General features: G+C 39.1%; 1 protein-coding gene across 1 annotated transcript in view; it reads left to right on the top strand.

Moving 5' to 3' along the window:
* LOC148355267 (adhesion G protein-coupled receptor D2) overlaps window positions 1–21156 on the top strand; it is a 169150-nt gene that overhangs the window by 97137 nt on the left and 50857 nt on the right. The window lies entirely within an intron of this gene.

The following is a 21156-nucleotide window of genomic DNA, read 5'->3' as shown; positions in this document are numbered from 1 at the left end:
AATTCACTTTTGTATTACACTAATTGTTAGGTGCACCCAAAAGAACAGTTTAAATTAGGGAATTATTGTTAATTTAAAACATGTGGAAAATGTATCAAATGTTTGTTTCCCTTTTCAAATATATCAATACAAATGCACATATATACATATATTGGAAAGCTGTTTTTTGTGAAAGTAGAGGTCCATTTGCAAATATTGCTAGGTATTCCAAAAATAATTAAAACACTAACAACAACTTTACAGTATCTTGACTTTGCAGAGAAAGGTGTATCACATTAAATCAACTCGAATCCACCATTTTCCATTTTAACTGTCCTTCAATCCGTTTGCACCTTATGTATAAAACCGTTGTGAATCTCTTATAGTTATATTGTGGCTGCTATGTGAAAAAAGTGTTTAAAATATATATTTCTTGATAATTTGATATCATATATCCAGGTATTTGATATAATACAGATGTAAGCTCGCAAATATTTGGATTTATATGTTTATCTGCGAGAGGATGAGATATTAACTATCTAGTCACATTGAGAATATATTTGTGTTTCAAGGAAAATTTCAGCTTTTTGTCTTTTGTGTCTCAAGCAAAATTTTAGCTTTTTGTCTGTAGTGTTTAGAACTGGGGTGTCAAACTTGTGTCAAACATTCTAATGGCCCCTGTGACTATTAGATTAAGGAGGAAGAGGAAGAGAAATAGAGGGAGAGAGGGAGAGAAAAAAAAGAGAGAGAGAGAGACAGACAGACAGACAGACAGACAGACAGGGAGAAGGAGAAAGACAAAGGGAGAAGGAGAAAAAGAGAGAGGGAGAGAGAGAGAGCGAGAGAGAGAGAGAAAAAGAAACACAGCTCCAGTTTCTTTGTGAGCGACGCCTGGTGACATTAAGTGGGCGTATTTAAAACTGCAGCTAGTTTTTCTCTCTTACTTCTCTTTGCTTTGCCTTGTGGGCTGGATTTCAACCCTCGGCTGGCACGATCCAACCCGCGGGCAGTATGTTTGACACCGCTGATATAGGGCATGTTCTGCCAGGCACTTCAGGCCAAACGGGGTTAATCTGTCAATTACCATTTAACCATGTCAACGTTTTAAAAACATGACAGTCGCTGAAATTATGTTTAAATGCCAGCATTTTTTCCGCTGCTTAGCAGCTGTTTATCTGTGATGCATTAGTGCAAGGCCCCGTATAGCTGTTGAGTGAAATCAGACATCAGAAATATCCGCTTCACTGTAACACTAAACAGACACGCTGACATCAATCGATTCGGATGAATTGGATTTAAAATACACTTAATTGTCTGAAGAAAATGGATTTTGAAATTTGCAAAAGGTGAAATGAACTCATTCAGAACCACAACGTGTACATATGTTTTCAGAAGTGTAGTCTCTGAGTGTCAAAACGTAAAAATACGTTTCTTTTTTTGGTTTTCCTTTTTTTTAAACTATTCTAAAGTCCGTAAATATCCAGCTTCTGGGAATTATATCCATCCATCCATCCATTATCTGCACCGCTTATCCTCAGTAGGGTCGCAGGGGTGCCGGAGCCCATCCCAGCTATCTCCGGGCAGTGGGCAGGGGACACCCTGAACTGGTTGCCAGCCAGTCGCAGGGCACACAGGGACAGACAGTTAGCACGCTCATTCACACCTAGGGACAATTTTGACCAACCGATTCACCTAACATGCATGTCTTTGGAATGTGGGAGGAAACCGGAGTGCCTGGAGAAAACCCACGCAAGCACGGGGAGAACATGCAAACTCCACACAGGAGGTTCAATCTTATGACCTCAGGCCTGTGCCGCACACGTGCTAACCACCGCGCCGCCGTGCTGCCAGGGATTTATATCAGTATGATAAAATACCTCTAGATAGCAGATCTTTGTCAACACTTAATGCCTAGTTTGGTTTCTGTATGGAAGTGTGTAGGCACCGGTGGTCTGCCCAAAAAATGCCCCCTGGTGCACTGGCCCATATGCCGAGTACGCGCAGTGTGGTGATAAAAGTGAAAATACAAGTACAGACCGTTAACACTTCAAAGCTTTATTCTTTCTAAGATGATTAAGTGCCTGTGTAATTGTCGAAACAGAGAGGGATGACTTTTGGTGCACGTGTTAGCCATGACAACCCGAATCATGTGATCATGTCACCGGAAATATTGTGGGCTGAAAAGTTCATGAATGCGTTGTTTGCAAACCAACTGGCTTTATAGGATTTTGGGAGTGAAATTTCTTTGTGAGGACTCAGGTTGGTGGGAACGGGATTTTGGCTGCTTGGCCCCTGCCGCTTGTCGTTTTTTCAAGTAATGCTCAGGGAGTTCAGACTGAGGGAGAGGGAAGAGGAAGGGTTTTGGGGGAAGGCAGTTTACACAAAGGGCTCCCCGCGACTGTCTTTTGTACCAAAAATTGAAGTTTGTTAATGATCAACACAAGAACAATGACGGGTGGGTAATGTAAAAATATAGTCAGTGAGACATAAGCTTGGCCAGATCCATAATAAACATTTGAAGCCCGACTGAGCGGGTTTCTGTTCTACTCCGAGTTGTTTACGTCACGTTTTTTCGGATCAAGTCAAAATACCAACTTCCATATAGTTAGATAGCGATTATGAATATAGTGTTAACTATTGCGCCAAAAGAAAAGGCTAATTGTTTAATGTGGCGTCAACCGACTTGTGTCGCTAATTAAACGTCTCAATGAGCCGACTCTTGGAAGTGACCGAAGGGAGCCGGCTCTCCACCAATCTACAGCTGGTGCTCTCCGAGACGCATTTTTTTCTTTAAGGATTGGTCAATATGCATTTTTCGGGGACTCTGTGTTGTTGACTTTAAATTTAGTGAGCATAAAAAAAGATTAGCTCAGGAGGTAGAGCGCTCGTCTTGTGATCAAGGGATCGCAGGTTCGATTCCCGGCACCTCCGTGTTATATGTCGAAGTGTCCTTGGGCAACACACTGAATCCCTAATGCCCCCAATAAGCAGGTCAGCGCCTTGCATGGCTGCATGGCCGCTATTGGTGTGTGCGTGTGTGTGTGTGTGTGTGTGTGAACGGGTAAGTGTGATGCACATTGTGAAGCGCTTTGGGAGGTCTTCATTGACTTGAAAAGCGCTATATAAATGCAGACCATTTACATTTACCATTTTGTATTTTATTTTTTGTAGAATTCTAAGGTGAAATGCAATAAATAGAAGTAACGAGTAATTACTGTATAACTAATTACTTTTTAAAGTACCGTATTTTCCGCACTATAAGGCGCAACGGGTTATAGGGCGCACCCCGGAAAAATAGTTTTTGGTCCTATATTTTCCATACATAAGGCGCACCGGATTATAAGGCGCTACAATGGGAACGTAGACAAAACAGTCAGATAGTTCAGTCAAACTTATTACCCCCTTAACATTCCGAAAGCTTGCAAAGAAGCAAATACGTGTCTCAGACATGTACAGAAACAGTGTCCGTACGATGTCACCAATCACTCAAATGCATCGTTCCAAATATCATTCGGAAGGTTAAAGTCTTGGGATTCAAGAAATGCCAAACATTTCTTAGTTTCCATTTTATTTTTTGCTGGCAACTGTGTGGACAGCAAAGTAAGAATTTTATTGTGCAGGGAAACGGGGTTATTTACTGTGCATATGACAATAAACACTTTAAATTTAATTTAGTTTAAAAATAGACTCATCACAGAAACATCAAGATCGTTCTAAAACAAGATACCGGGAAAATATAAAGCCGCATAGCTCACCTAAGTTCTCTTGTAGCCATCATGTTCAATAATGATACGTAACCATGGTCTTCTTACAACCGTGAGTGTAGTAAATCCAGGAGAGTAAAATATTTACAAATACAGAATAGTAAAAAAATGTTTTCTCTATGCCGTAGTGCAACCCAACGTGTGATTCACATTCATCTTTTTCGGCCAATTGCAGGCTTTGTTTCGCCCCTTTAGCCTATGCGAGCCTGTAAATTATAAAAAGGATCCGCCCCCTTTACCTCCGAATAACTTTAGCCAATAGTGACGGATTCAAATGATGATTGACACATTGGTTAGGAAATGAAACGCCGGTATATAAATCCCAGCATACAGCGCGGACTACTTCGCCTTCGGGGGAAAATCTAGTCGGCGCCTGCTTGCCTTAGTTGCAAGACATATATAAGGCGCATTGTATTATAAGGCGCATGGTCAGCTTTTGAAAAAAATAAAGGCTTTTAGGTTCGCCTTATAGTGCGGAAAATACGGTAACGTGCCCAACACGCCATCCTGAAGGCCTTCGGGTAGATTTTTCAACCCAGCAACAAGTAATAACTGAAAAGTGATAGGTCAAATTCTTATATATGAAAGAACAAATCTCAAAGCCACACAACCAGGGAGAAGCAATGAATGTAAGCTGACAAACAATTGGAAACTATCTCATAAGTGTTCATGGACAACATTCTTATAAAATCACATGATCCAGATCTTTTAAAGTCTGTAGAAAACCCCTTGCAGGCCTTCACGGCCCACCACTTGAATGTAGTACGTGCGCATCTTCACAAATCACTCCCTAGGCAAGAGAAAGTATCCATTTTACATGTGATTTGCATGATCCCTGACTCTCTTAATGCTCGGCTCGCTCACTCAATGCGCGGTTAGTGTCACCGCCCGTGTCACATTTATGCGAATGAAGCCAGCCTCTAACCAGACAAATGAAGCCCCGTGTCACACATAATGTGTTTAATGTAAAGCAATCACTAAAATAAACGTTTGTCAGATGAGATTATTCAGACCATTTGCCGCTTGAATCTACTCCCGTCTCAATGTTACCGCATGCAAATTGCCAGCGCATGATTGACTGACTTTATGGCCGAGCACTCAGATACGGAGTACAGTACATGCTTTCTGTATATTAAATGTAGCAAGGACACACTGATAGAGGGAGACTTGTGACAATATTAAATACATAAATAATAAATTATAACTAACGCATACCGCTTCATGTTTTGTAAAGATTGAAATGCACAGCCTATAAACCCATTTTTGATTAAATATATTTTATTCAAGTTTTTAAAGTGATTTCCAGGCGAATTTAAAAGGGGCATTGTGAGCCTCGTGGTAAACTAATGAAATTCATAAAAAAATAAAGAATATAGATTTGAATAATACAGTAAAGAAAATAAGTATTTGAACACCCTGCTATTTAGCTATTTCTCCCACTTAAAAATCATGGAGGGTTCTGACATTTTCATCGTAGGTGCATGTCTGTCTACTGTGAAACTAAAAAGAAAAATCCAGAAATCACATTGCATGGTGATTTTTAATTATTTACAGTATAAGTGTGATATAGCAGCAAAAGGGTATTTGAACACCTGAGAAAATCAATGTTAATATTTGGTACAGTAGCCTTTGTTTCCTGTAGTCTTTAACCAGTTTGCACACACTGCAGGAGGGATCTTGGCCCATTCCTCCACACAGTTCTTCTCTAGATCAGTCAGGTTTCTGGGCTGTCGCTGAGTTTCAGCTCCCTCCAAATATTTTCGATTAGGTTCAGGTCTGGAGACTGGCTGGGGCATGCTAGAACCTTGATATGCTTCTTACGGAGCCACTCCCTGGTTTACCTGGCTGTGTTCTTCGGGTCGTTGTCGTGTGGGAAGACCCAGCCAAGACCCATCTTCAATGCTCTGACTGAGGGAAGGAGGTTGTTCCCCAAATGGTCTGCATGGTCTGCATTTATATAGCGCTTTTCAAGCCAATGAAAACCTCCCAAAGCGCTTTACACTTACTCATTTACACACACACACTCACACACCAATAGCGGCCATGCACCCATGCAAGGCACCAACCTGCTTATAGTGGGCATTGGGGATTCAGTGTCTTGCCCAAGGACACTCCGACATGTTACACGGAGGAGCCGGGAATCAAACCTGCGATCTCTTGATCCCAAGACAAGTGCTCTAACTCCTGAGCTAATGCCGCAAAATCTCACAATACACGGCCCCAGTCATCCTCTCTTTAATGCAGTGCAATCGTGCTGTCCCATGTGCAGAAAAACACCCCCAAGGCATGATGCTACCACCCTCACACTTCACAGTAGGGATCGTGTTCTTCGGACTGTACTCTTCATTCTTCTTCCTCCAAACACGCTTAGTGGAATTAGGAACGAAAAGTTCTTTCTTGGTCTCATCTGACTACAAAACCTTCTCCCATGAATCCTCTGTATCATCCAAATGGTATTATGCATACTTTTTTGCACCCTAGTGATGAAAAAAAGCATTAATTAAAATATAAACAATATTGATTGCATGGACTATCATATGAACTTGTATTTTTACAAATATGCCCAGAATGAAAAATTTGTATTTATTTTGCATAAAATTAGGCTCACCTACAGGGAGGTGATATAATTGTCTGCTGGTCTGCTTCTACAGGTTACCCTAATAACAAAAAACCTTGTGAAAAGCTTGGCAAAAAAAATGAGAATGCGATTTTGCCACTTCAAGTGTCTGTAGTTTGAAATCCTATTCATATTTTTTTGTGCTTCACGAGCACAACCCTAATTTTTGATGAAAAATGACTATACAATTTGTTCCACTTTCCTCAGCTCAAACTAAGCATTGTAAGTAGCAAATTTGTTACAAGATGGGAAATGATTACAATCATTTAATGACTATATAAACTATGAACACAAAACGGACATAAAAATGACATTATATTTATTTAATGTATTTCAAAGTTTCATTCATCATCAGATAATCCACAGAGTTGTTTCTCTTGTTGTGTTTTTTTTCATCTATTTATATTTTTCCTGAATAAAAGTCGAATTACATCGTGATACAATCCAGTGCCTTTGCATATATCTTCTATAGTGCTGTGTTTCTCAGCTGGTCTGACTTGAGGATCTACCATCCCTCGCAAATTACAAGCTGCCACCGCAATAAAGAAGAAAAATCTACGTCTCAAATTTGTTGAATGAATTATTTGAAAGTTTAGGTTGTTCTGAAAATAAGGCCGAAAGTAACTACGCATAACATGGTTTCTGAATCTTTTATGGCCGAAATAACCCAAACAAATCCTGTAAAATACTTGTTTAATAAAGGGTTAAGACTTAAAATTACACTAAATGTACCTTTTGCCTTTTCGAAAATGCCAGTAAACGCATTATTTCTGGTCAAAGCTTCGTAGTTAACTTTCTGCTCTTTTGATATATCAAGTTACCTTGCGTTAAACCAGTGTCTGAAACCCGTGACAAAAAGTTACCGGACACCAGGGCAGACAACTCTGAAAAGTTGCCCTCCCAGCCAAAAGTTGCCTGCCCCATTTTTCACAACTTAAAACACAATAAGACGACTAATCGCAAAAAAAAAAAAAAAAAACATTGTTGCAAAGTATTAAGGATTGATAATCAGAATATATAACAGAACAACTCTTTAAAATTAGGTTTATTATAAATCTACTTATAACATTCATTGCATGTATATTTCATCGCTGTTTTCCATCTGCCATCAGTATGTATCAGTATTTACTCATCTTCATTCATGCAATGTTTGCGTTGCATCATCTTCTACAAGCCACGTGAACTCCTCTTTCCACAATGCTTTTAATGTATGTTTACGTTTTGTACTGTCATAAATTTTGTTAGCTTCTTTTGAATCTTTTTTCTGGGGCTGAGGTTTTTGCTTGATTCCTAACCACTTATCCATTTTTTCTTGTGTTCTCTGTCTACTTTGGAAAATTATATGCAAATGTACGACCTTATAACGCTCGGGAAAGTCCGGAAGTTATTCGATGCAGGCTTCTGATTGGCTGCCGAGTATGCAAATTCCCAAACAAACCGATATTTCCAAACCGAACGAAGATTTCGAAATTGGAAGAAAGCAAACGTTTGATTTGAAAAAAAAATAAAAATCTTTCGTTTTTTTTTTTTTTAATCTTGTTCCCTTGAAAAGGTTGTCGGCCACCCGGGCGGAAACGTTTTGTAAGTTGTGCGCCCGACGTAAGAGATACACGCCCCGGGCGTCCTGGCAGACGTTATTTCAGACACTGTTTAAACTACGACAAACCAGAAATGAATGCTAAAAAATATGCTTTTATTTTTAAATGCAAAGAGAAGAAGTGGCTGTTCAGTGCAAAGTAACTCATCGAACAATGCTCCTTTATGGGCTGTGGTTGTTTACACACAAAAAGATAATTACATGTGTTGCGTGTAGATCATTTTGACTTGGTTATTTTGTATGTAGCTCGCATGTAGCTCCTGGTATAAGTGCTACAAACACACCACCAAACATTTCATATCTAGCTATCATACATCAATCAATCAATATACCGTAGCCATATCCCCCTAGTGGGAGGTGGCTAGAGTCTCGAACACACTCACATTCACCAAACATTCAATACACCAAGAAAAGATAATTGCAACCTGGGTTTGGGTCACAAGTTGAAAAGAAATATATAACTTGACATTGTCATTATGGCAGAGCACTTCTCAAGGGAGCTCTGGTGAAGAATTGCACATAGGAAAATGGTACCCAGATGACACAATTGTTGGGGATCCTGGTGCACGTCAATGAATTGGGTTAACTATGCATGACAAGTTTAGTTGTTGCAGACTAGAAGCAGCAAGGAGTTGATTGTTAAACTAAGAAATGTTTTACCTAGAAAATAATATTTTGGACTAACAAATTAAGATACAGCAGGATGAATCCTTACTTTGTAAAGCAAATATTTAAAATAATCATTTATTTTGATTTCAAACGTTACAGAGCGACTTGTTCTTTGCTTATCAGGATGAAGGCTTTTAACAAAGCAAAAGGACGGCATGAGCTCACGCAGAGACCCGATGTTTTATTTCTTTTTAAAAGGGCTCACAACCTTCAACTTAGCCATTGTGCGGGGCCATCTCATCCGGAATGCATGCACATACACAAACACCCACAAACACTCCCCTTTCAATTCAACCCCCCCACCCCACCGACACTTCAAACCCTATTCTGTCATATTGCACATGTCCTTCTTTGCTGTTTCTTCTTTTGTGCTGCCGTTGTATATATATATATACTTTGAGCATCGGCCGCTGTCTACCCTGCCATACGCAGCACCCAAGTACTAAACACAAACATGGAAAAGGGATACAAAGTAATATAAAAGCATATTAAGAAAAGGAAGTCCTTGTTAGTAACAAAATAATCCCTCAGAGAAAAGATTTGTTTTGCTAAATAAAGTACCATATTTATTTGTGTATAACGCGCATTGTTTTGACCTAAAACTATCATCAAAGTTTGGGTGCACATTATCAACGAGGTTTTACGTGCAATGATTATTCAAAACATTTCACTGAGAACAACAGCAAAACATTGGATGCAACAGAAATCGAACCCTGACCACGGCGGTTTAGAGCGCTGAATGCTAACCAAAGACCAGTGTGTTGAAGACGTGTTTTTAGTGGGTCGCTGGCCTTTGCCTTGGCAAAAAAACGTTCGAGAACAAGACGGAAAAAAACAAGGGTCAATTGCATTCCTTAAAGGGATACCCAAATTCTAAAACATGTAAAATGTGAGAAAATAATACATGTTTTTATGCATATTATCTAAATATATTTCATTGGTATACGGAATTTCAAATATTTTTTTCGAGATAATGCATTTTAAAGACAGTCTGGCACATTTTTGACTTCCTGAGCTGTGATTTCATCAGAGTAACATTGGAACCCTCGTAAGCCAGTCACCAAATTGGTGTACGTATTAAATAGTCGGATAGAGTGTTTTAAGCCAGGTTTTGGTATTTTTTGTGGAGAATGCCTAAGCGTTGTGTCGCAGATAGGTGCAGCAATAGTACAACAAATGGCAAGCAACCAAAATGGAGCGAACTGGCAAAAATGACACTAAGAGAGCTAACGCGGACTAATCCAGGTGCCAATATAGCAAATCGACACGGCAGGCTAGCTGAAGAGGGCTAAAAATGACTGATTGGTGACCGACAGGAAGCATGCAATAAGCAGCCATGCAACCTGGCAACTAACAACAAAAAACGGCCACAGCAACATCCACAAACCCAGCCAAAAATAAACCAAATGATCACGGCAGGCTAGCCAACTGCTAAATAAGGCTAACAGAGAACAATCGACAGAAAAATGTGAGGCTACCCGACTGAAAGTATGCGTTAAGCAGCCACGCTACCCAGGAACCAACGACAAAAAACAGCCATGGCAAAAACCAGGAACCCAGCCGGGAATTAACAAAATGATAACAGCAGGCTAACCGTCTGCTAAAGAGAGCTTAGGTGGATCAAACCAAACTGTAAAACCATTGGCAGCACCAACGCTAACGGAGAGCTATCCGGACAATATTATACCAACTTCAATACACGCGTTAAAAAACACAAGGGAAAACCCACAATCGCCTATCTAAACCTGCCGAACAAGTAAAGTACACTGTAACGGCGGCAGGTGAACTTATCTAACGTGGCATTTGAAGTCCTACAGCGACACCGTAGGCAAAGTTCAATTTTCTCCTGGCAGTAACTCAACAATTATGTCCCCTGGCTGTCATCAAATTTGTTGAATGTACACAAAAATGGCTTTGTTACATCCGCAAGAGTCTAGTGAATCCAACCGTGTAAAATATTTACTCCAAAACACACGATAATGCCGAGCCCTGTTGCTCGCCCTATAATTCCTGTTTGCAAATCAACACTCAAGCAAAATTATTTTCCATAGGACATTATTCCCTGAACCTTTAAATTACGTCTTTTTTCCGGCGATTGCAGGCCTTGTTTCACAGTCCACAGCCAACTAACCTTTTCAGGCGTCTATTGCTAAAAAAGATAACCCCTCCTTTACCTCTTTATAACTTTAGCCAATAGTTACTGATTCAAATGATGATTGACACATTGGTTAGCCAATGCAATTCTGAATAAATTGATATGTAGATGTCCTTATTGTATTCACATCAGACCCTGAAATAAGGATGCCAATACAGTATTTATGTGCTTATTTATTTATTGCTTCACCCAGAAAGACCCTTTAAAACTCGGGGTGGCGTACTCCTAAAGGAGGATGAGCGTCGGCCATTATAGAAATCAGCCCGAGTTTCGGGAGGCCTAGATAGCATCTTTCTTTGCATGTGTTGGGATTTTTCTTACCCTTTCTTTACTTTCTTCTTTAGTCTTACCCATAAAAATGCCACTGGTGATTATTTTCAACGCATCGTTTTTTACGCATCATTATTACGTGCAAGTATCCACGATCAAACATTTACAACTCTTTCAAAATGTCTAAAAAATTGGCCAAAGTAAAATATACGGTAGCACAGTTTTTAGTGCTGGTCATATCCAAAACACTTAGACCTGGGTACCTGGTAAAGCTTCAAGCTATTGTCCCATCTGTTTTCTAGCTAAGATACCCATGCTACACCTATGTGCAGGCATTTAAATGTGAAAAAAGATTAAGGCGATAATAAAAACCTTTCTTTTCTGTGTGTTCCAACTCATATTACTCAATGTTAGTGGTACTTGCAATGATTATTTTGGGAAGTCTTACCTTTCAAAAGAGAACAAAACCTTCCATTATCTCTAAATGGTTCAAGAACAGAATGAAATTTACTTTGGGTGCGTCTTGGATTGGGAATTTAGGCGAATTTTACAGGAACGTTAAGGGGTTAAAGTTATGTTTTATTTGTATTCATACATTCTCAAATTGAACAGAATAAATCTGGTGCTATGGTAAGTACCACACTAATAATTATCTCATCTGCAAAAAAAGTACAATTCCAGTGTTATGTGTGTATGCGTAAGTTCCCACGGTTTTTAGCCTTTGAGCTGCAGACAGTGGCGATTGTCTTCCTGGTGCAAACCAAACAGGGCTCAGAATTTACAATAAAAAGGCCTTCCTTTTCAAAGCTATTGGCAAGTCTGTGGAAATGATAGTGGGTGATTTTATGCTGGTAGGCGTAGATTTTTTTTTGCCAGCCTGTATGGGATCTGTGGCCCTCATTTGACGTCATCGCATCTACTATTCAGCTTTTGTCTCAGGACATGCTGTCATTGCACATTTATCATATGCCACAGAACAATTGAAAACATGAAAAATTCAGCCTCTGCTAGTTCTTAAGTGGCTTTAAGAGAAATTGTTTATTCGTATTCAGCCAGCCGCCGCAAAGCGCGAACTCAAATTTGTTTTACACCGCTCTTTTGCATTCGAACACTCGGCTGTTGCGCGCTGGGCCGCGTCCCAAGAGGAGAATCCACTCATATTTCAGAGTAACAAAAGAACAGAAGCTGCGGCATTGTCACATATAACAAATTGAGGTTGTGAACGCATTGAATTTGTATCTGCTTACAGAGGCTGACTGCATTATACATACTGCAGGTGCCGCTGAGTGCGTGGTAATAGGATGGGTGATGGATGGCCAAGCTACACGCTCCTCCATTCTTGGGTTATTCATCTACAGTATTTATGTGCTTATTTATTTATTGCTTCACCCAGAAAGACCCTTTAAAACTCAGGGTAGCGTACTCCTAAAGGAGGATGAGCGTCGGCCATTATAGAAATCAGCCTGAGTTTTGGGAGGCCTAGATAGCATCTTTTTTTGCATGTGTTGGGATTTTTCTTACCTTTTCTTTACTTTCTTCTTTAGTCTTACCCATAAAAATGAAAACCCAAGACTTTCTAAGGAAAAGCGTTCTCCAAACATATGCTCTTCAAACAGTGTGCCGTGAAATCCCGGCTATTGGTGGCAGGAAATTCCCCAATTTTATCCTGGAAATAATAACATGCCAGTGTCCAGTATTTTTTCTTTCTTCCAATGAGAAGATCAGTAACTGTAACATTATTTCATATAATTGGATGTCAGCAGATAAGTTAGTAAGTTTAAATTATAATCAACACTCAAAATAAGGCGATAAGACATTATTGGAGTTTGAAGTTTTAAGGTGGCCCGCGCGAAGGGATCTCAGTTAAGAAAATTCCATCACTTCCTAAAGCCTTCCCCTGAGCCCTTTCTTTTCATTGAATATGCAAGGTTACAAAGACAGATCAGCCCTTAAGGGTGTGGGGAATCAAAGAACTGTCAGAGCCAGAACCTATTGTAGACCCAAACGCGTAGCGTTTCACACAAACGTTTATTGGCTAATCGTGGAAGTCAGGTGCGGAGAAACAAACGCCAGCGATCCGGTGCTCACTGGGCAGGAGGAGCAAGGAGCTCACGGAATCGGAGCGTGGTCGTAATGCGGAAACGAGTGGGCAGGAGATTGGAACGTGGTCGACGTACAAAAACAGTTCAAATAGCCGGGGCAGGAGATCAGAGCATGGTCAATGGGCAAAACGGGTCGAGTAGCCAAAGTGGAAGATCAGAGCATGTCAAAGGAAGGGAAAAATCAGGGAGCCGGAGACAATCAGGAAATCAGAGACAGACGAGCAGGATACGGATGATGACGGGACAGACGGGAACCAGAGTCAAAGTGCTTGCCTTGCATATGCAGAGGTTCGCTGATGGACTGACAAGGAGTGACTGGAGTACTGAGTTTAAATAGGAGGGGAATCAATCAGGCAACGAGCAGCAGCTGGCGCCAAACGAGCGGACACAGGTTAGAGCGATGAGTAAACATGACAAGAACATCAACATTATTAGCTGATAGCGACAATGAACATTTTTGACCAACGGGGTGCCTCAAGAGCTTTTAGTAAAAAACATGTGCCCTGGCTCAAATGAATATTAAGAAACACTGCTCTAAACTGGATGTGCACCCCTTATAAGCTTTTGTATTCAACAGCACTTAAGGGTAAAAGTTAGACTTTGGCTGGTGAGGAAAGTCAAAACAACAAACCACTGTGAGTCCAAATAAGGAACTGGCTTCCCATCAAGTCCTTTCTACCTAAGCGACCAGCAGGTAGGGCTCACGGTTACCCACCCAGATTATTTCGACAGCCTCAAACTGTTTTTTAGCATTTATGAATGTTCTATTTTTGGGTGTCAATTTTTCCTTGTCAGGTAAATAAATGTAGTTTGTGAGTATCAAACATGTGCATTATTTATTTGTGTGTGTCTCCTATTGTTCTTCTGGACTGATCAATCATTACACATATCAATAAACTGAAAAAAAAAACCCCGATAATTTAAGGAAACATTAAAATAATTTTAGGGTATTGCTTCCTTCATGATAAATGCTCGAGACAATATCCAGCTATGTAGAATTAATCCGGGTAATCAACCGTGAGCCCTACCGGCTAGCCGATTAGGTAATCACCGATTTACATTCTGAAATAAATGAATATAATTTCAAGCAATGTACTGCTATTACTTTCTTTCCTGACGGCACCTCAGTCCCTTCCGGACCCAGTAACAATTTCACGGAGCGCCCACTGCCGCCAGAGATCACCTGCTCTTTGTGCTCTTCTGACTTTCCTCAGAGTCCAATTTAATTGAAGAGTTTATTTTTATGGAACGAGCTGTCGAGATACTAGCTGTAGTTGTAGCTATGCTTTGCAGTTTGTTTTGGTTGGACACTGTGACTTGTGCGCCCGCCCACCCAGACTGTTTGACTGACAACATACACCAGCCTATCATAGTCCCGTACACCGTCAAGCCCACCCAACACCCCCAAACACAACATGAACCAGTGATAAAATTTTCTGTGTGCTGTTTGCTGCATAACACAAAGCACCGTCATTGATATCAATGCCATTGAAGACAATTCCATTCAAAATCCGCCAAAGAAACTGCGAAAAGTAAACGACGACAGATCAAGGGATTACTGTGTAGTTGGTGTAAGTACACATCTGCCTTTTACCCTGACTTAAAACAATCTGAGAAAAAAAGATTGATGAATTAATCGCTTGTTTTATTTTTTTGCTCAATCAAAGAAAACATGTTTGAGAGAAAGCAATGAATGCTGCTATTTACAATAGTGGGTGTGTGACTGTTTTGTTTTTAAGGAATTCAAGAGATTTATGTGTTCATTTATGTATTAAGTGTAGTTACTTATACCTGGGGTACATCATTAGAGGTTAGCTCAATGCTGAAGCATCAATATTACAATGATGCTGCCAATAGTAGCACAAAACCAATATCAGTCTTGCTACTCCATTCCCCAGATCTGTTCTCCATCATATGCATTTCAATAGCCCGTAGCGACGACACGCTGGCAGCTCGCGATGAACCAAAGTAGGGAAGCGAAAGAGAGGGGGTAAAGAGGGGTGAATCGGGCCGTAGATCAGGGCAGAGAGGATGGCGGCACGGCCAGTAGGTGACAGGGGAATAACATCCCTTTCTCCTCAATCGACAGGGACCATAACTCCTGTCTCCCCAGGGACAGATTGAGAAAGGCAATAGCCCTAGGGGCTGTGAAGCTCGGATGCTTAGGAGAATTGAAAGTTAAAAAAAAAAAAGCAATGTTTGCCGAGTTCATTGCTACTCGTTCAGCCGGAATTTTCATAAGACTTTTTTTTACAATTTGTCAAGGTGGAAAACTATACAGGCGTACATGCTGCACCATTTTAAAACCCGCTCTTCAAATTCAATTTTACTCGGTCGAACGATTAGGTTAGAACATTTTTTTAGAACTATCTCAGATTTGGTTCTTATTCAAAGTGACCAAACTGCACCACACCATTTTTTCTCATTTTATTACCAGCCTTTTGCGAGGTTTTTGGGGTACCTGTTGCAGCAAGAAGGCAGTCAATTATGTCTGGTCCCACTGGGAGAGGCTGATGTTATGTAAACTAAAAGTGAATTTTGCAACCTAGGAATATTTTTTGCACTGTTTTTAGTTCAAGTGTTTTTGTTTAAGAAGTCACAGAACCCAGGGATGAAGTTTGACCTCTTTGTGTGAGTGTGGTACATATTTTACAGTATCTTAACGAGTTAGAATTAAGTGCTGAGTCCAGATTAGCGTCCAAAATCCACTTTGATCCAAAACAGAGTATATAGTTGATGTGGTTAAAGGCACAGCAACAGAAGCAGTTGGCTGTTGTTGGTGATGATGCCATGTGTCAATGAGAACATTCTAATTGACTGAAACAATACGCTTTATCTGTCTGAGAGTCTCTTTCAAAATATATACGGAAAACAAACTAAGTAAACCTGAATTTTACTTTTCCTGGGGGCGGCAAATAGAGCCTCATCTTCAGCTTCACCCACACATATATGAAGTGAAAACCATAGAGACACAGAATGCTTATGGAGCCAAACACATGTATCTCGACTCTCGAGTTGATTATTTGAGTTCACTTGCAAGCTATGAGTTATATTCTCCATCCCTACCCTGCAGTGGATTTCTAATTTGGAGAAAACAAAATGAGTATCTTATCAGTAAGAGTTTCTATCTGCTCTGTAGTTTTGACACAATTTACTCAAAGTGTATGATGGTGTTCTAATATACAGCTGAATTGATTGAACTCCAACTCTATATATATATATATATATATATATATATATATATATATATATATATATATATATATATATATATATGAATATCTATATAGATATATATCTATATAGATATATATCTATATATATCTATATATATCTATATATATATATATATATATATATATATATATATATATATATATATATATATATATATATATATATATATATATATATATATATATATATATACTGTATTTTCGGCACTTTAAGGCGCACCTAAAAGTCTTAATTTTTTTCAAAAGCTGACCATGCGCCTTATAATACAGTGCGCCTTATATATGGCTCAATATTAAATTGCAAGGTCTCGCAACTTACGCAACAGCCGCCGACTCGATTTTCCCCCGAACGTGGAGTAGTCCACGGTGTATGCTGGGATTTATATACCGGCGTTTCATTGGCTAACCAATGTGTCAATCATCATTTGAATCAATCGCTATTGGCTAAAGTTATTCGCAGTCTCGGATAGGCTTGAGGGCCGAAACAAACCCTGCAATTGGCCGAAAAAGATGTGTCAATCATCCGTTAAATCGATCGCTATTGGCTGAAGTTATTCGGAGCCTCGGATTGGCTAGAGGGCCAAAAATAACCCTGCAATTGGCCGAAAAAGATGACTGAATAGCAAGCTTGCTAAACTACGCCATAAAGAAACATGTTTCATTAGTCTGTATTTGTAAACATTTTACTCTCCTGGATTTACTACACTCACGGTTGTAAGAAGACCATGATTGCGTATCATTATTGAACGTGAAAACTTAGGTGAGCTATGCGGCTTTATATTTTCCCGGTATCTTGTTTTAGAACGATCTTGATGTTGCTGTGATGAGTTGAGATAATTAAACTCTATTCCAAGTGTTTATTGTCATATGCACAGTAAAGTTGCGAGCGAAAAAGAAAATAGAAACTAAGGAATGGTTTCTTGAATCCCAAGAGTTTAACCTTCCGAATGATATTTGAAATGATGCATTTGAGTGACATCGTACGGACGCCGCATCCGCACGTGTCTACGACACGTATTTGGTTCTTTGCAAGCTTTGGGAATGTTAAGGGGGTAATCAGTTTGACTGAATCATCTGACTATTTTGTCGACGGTGCGCCTTATCTATGGAAGATATAGGACCAAAAACTATTTTTTGGGGGTGCGCCCTATAACCCGTTGCGCCATATAGTGCGGAAAATACGGTATATATATGTATATATATATATATATGTATATATATATATATATATATATATATATATATATATATATATATATATATATATATATATATATATATATACAGTATATATATATATATATATATATATATATACATATATACATATATATACATACATATATACAGTATATATATATATATATATATATATATACATATATACATATATATACATACATATATACAGTATATATATATATATATATATATACATATATACATATATATACATACATATATATATATATATATATATATATATATATATATATATATATATATATATATATATATATATATATATATATATATATATATATATATATATATATATATATATATACATATATATATATATATATACATATATATATACATATATATAGATATAGATATAGATATATAGATATATATATATCGTTGGGGTTGTCCATCGATTCGATGATGACCATCTTCTTTTATTTGTGAGTCTGCTGATGTTTGAACAGTCCGATCCTGGATTGTGGTCGGAGACTCAGGTAAAAGAGGATACCTGCGCAATGATGGTTTTTAAATTGGCATAAGGGGTGCGCTTTCCCCAATGCCACTATTTTGATTGTAAAGAAGATGGTTCCAGTGGCAAAGGGAGACCCTAGACGACCGGCATGTTTCTACAACTGCAGGCGGCTAACGGGATCCAGGTCTGTAGGAAACCGCCTCAAAGCGTGCCGCCACCAGCTTAGATATATATATATATATATATATATACTACTGGACTGAACCTATGACTTACTCAGCCTCACATTAGCTTCACATATAGTACACTGGAACCACTCATAATAGATTCTTCTTCTGCCACATTTTATCTCCGATCCAGAAAAGAACGATATCTGGCTCATGAGCCACAGTTTCCTGACCCCTGCTATTGAACAGTTTAATGAAAAAAATGCAAATTCCGGACATACGAGGTTGTCAGCTCATGTTAAAGGTAAATTATTTGCAAAAAGTGTGGAGAAGCAGGAACTTATTCCTTATTATTGGTATTTGCGTGGGGAAGTTAAACACCATAATGATAGGATTGTTAAAATAGTACACACCTGCCAATATCAATAACAGTGGATTAACTAAGAAGAAGGAATACGTATCTCCATAAAGAAACAAACCCTCTATTACACCGTGCAGATCACCATAATGTTGAGGCCGGCCAGTTTATTTCCAGCCACGTGACTCTCGTATATGGAAAGTTATTGCATCTCTCTAGCAAGATGGCATGAAAGGTGAATGGATATGCATGCAGGCATCAAGATTTATCGACTGCATATTGAAATTTATTAGGATCATTACGTTCGTCTTTACTACAGTTAACCTGATAAAAGCAAGGCACACAGGATTCCTGTTGCCTGTCGATCAATGTGTGTGAGTGAATGAAATGTAAAGGGTGATTGATTTTTAATATAAATAGTAAACGTTTCTGTTGACATGTGTAGCGTTTTCTTTTATGGTCCACCTTTTACAGTTTGGTCCACAATAGGACCAATTATTTACATTTTCAATTAATCTGGCCATTAATTGAATAAATTGAACTTACATGTTTTTATTTCAACCCATTCAAACGTTTTCAAATAACCATGGCGGAAATCAGCAATTTATGAGGGGTTTGGCTCGTAAAGTGACAGATAATTATTCCATTAAATAATTCACTCACATCCAGTGTTCCTTCTAAGCTGCGTGCGTGCGCAATTGCGCACTGCTCGCACATTATCAGCGCACAAGAAAATCTAGCCAGCGCACAATAACGAGGGCTCAAAATTACTAATTAAGAAGCGACTTAAGTCAAAGTTACAGTGCATGAAGGTAAAAATACACGGGTTCCCCTGACGTTGTGTCCTAAATGCAGCATTTTGAAGTCGAGCCGAAGTAGAACGAAGTTGAGTAAAGTTAGTAGAGTTAGTCGAGAACCGGCTTCTTCGGCTCGACTCACTAAAAGGAACCGGCTCTTTCGGCTCCTAAACGGCTCTTCAGGTTGTTTTTGCTTCTTTAATCCCAACATGACCAAATATTATGTAAAATTATGCACACAATGACTTAAAGGAAGGGGGGAATAGAAAAAAAGAAAAAAAATACCAAAATGAAAAAGTAGTGAAAAGCTGAGAAAAAAAGAAACAAAAGGGAGAAAAAAAAAGAAGGAAAAATTTAGAAAAAAGCCAGGAAAAAAGAAAACAAAGAAATGTAGGAAAAAAGTAAAAAGAGAACAAAAAGAAAAAAGTAACAGCTCGGAAAAAATAAACACAATGAGATTTTTTTAAAGGAATTTAAAAAAAAAGTAGAAAAAAACACGGAAAAAAGAAGAAAAAGGTGTGTTGCATTCAAATATTTTCCAATTATATCAAGTAAATCTTGTTGCCAACATTGTACTTCCACTAAAAATGTGATTAATGGATATCTTGTGGAATAATTGTAAGAACAAACGACGTTTGTAGGCCGTACAACCTTTGCAATAGTACATCAATTCATTCAAAAGAGAAAAATAATTTTGCATTGCCGGAAACTCAGCAAAATATAACTTGATGTCAAGTTTTGGACATGTTTGATCATTAATTATCTTGCCACACTTGGGATTATGGTTGCTCACTGTTGTTTCAAGCGTTGCTCAGCGACTTTGTGTGAGCGCTCAGACCCAAGGAAAATTAGAGGGAACATTGCTCACATCTAAACCTTCTCCATTAAAAATGGACACTTCCATTAGAACTCCCTCCAATTTTATGTTTGTTCAAAAACAACTTTTTCATTTTCACATTTCGGATTGAATTTAATCTTAACCTTTTTAATGTTCAGTAAAATCAACTTCCACACCATAGAATACCTAAAAAAAAATCATGCATATTCATCTATCACTGGAGAACCGGCTCCTATCATTAACGTCCAAGAGCCGGCACATGGAGCCAATTCATTTGCATTCGACACATCACTAAAGGGGGCAGCACGGCGACGCAGTGGTTAGCGCATGTGCGGCACAGTTCATGTCTTGGGAACCTCCTGCGTGGGTTCAAATCCAGCTCCAGACTTCCTGTGCGGAGTTTGTATGTTCTCCCCGTGCTTGCGTGGGTTTCCTCCGGGCACTCCGCTTTCCTCCCACATTCCAAAAATATGCATTTCAGGTGAATTGGCCGGTTCAAATTGTCCCTAGGTGTGAATGAGCGAGCAAGTTGTCTGTCCCCGTGTGCCCTGCGATTGGCTGGCAACCAGTTCAGGGTGTCCCCTGCCCACTGCCCGATGATTGCTGGGATGGGCTCCAGCAACCCAGCGACCCTACTGAGGATAAGCGGTGTAGCTAATGAGATGAGATGAGATGAGACATCACTAAAGGCCATCACTGAAGACCTAGGTGTGAAATGCATGGCCTGCCACTGCTATTTAGGAGACTTTTTGTTGGTGTGGACATGCCCTGTCTCGCTTTCAGGATTTGTACCGAGTATTTCGATGAAGAGCTCAGGAGAGCAGTTCAGTTGAGGACTTTTATTACAAATAAACATAACAAACAGAACAAAAGCAATCAGAATAATC

This window comes from Urocampus carinirostris, chromosome 12 (genome assembly GCF_059441175.1).
Source record: "Urocampus carinirostris isolate Australia breed hairy pipefish chromosome 12, RoL_Ucar_1.0, whole genome shotgun sequence".
In the NCBI taxonomy this organism is placed as follows: domain Eukaryota; kingdom Metazoa; phylum Chordata; class Actinopteri; order Syngnathiformes; family Syngnathidae; genus Urocampus; species Urocampus carinirostris.
Note: the sequence above shows the minus strand (reverse complement) of the source record. Positions and strands in the feature narration are given on the sequence as shown.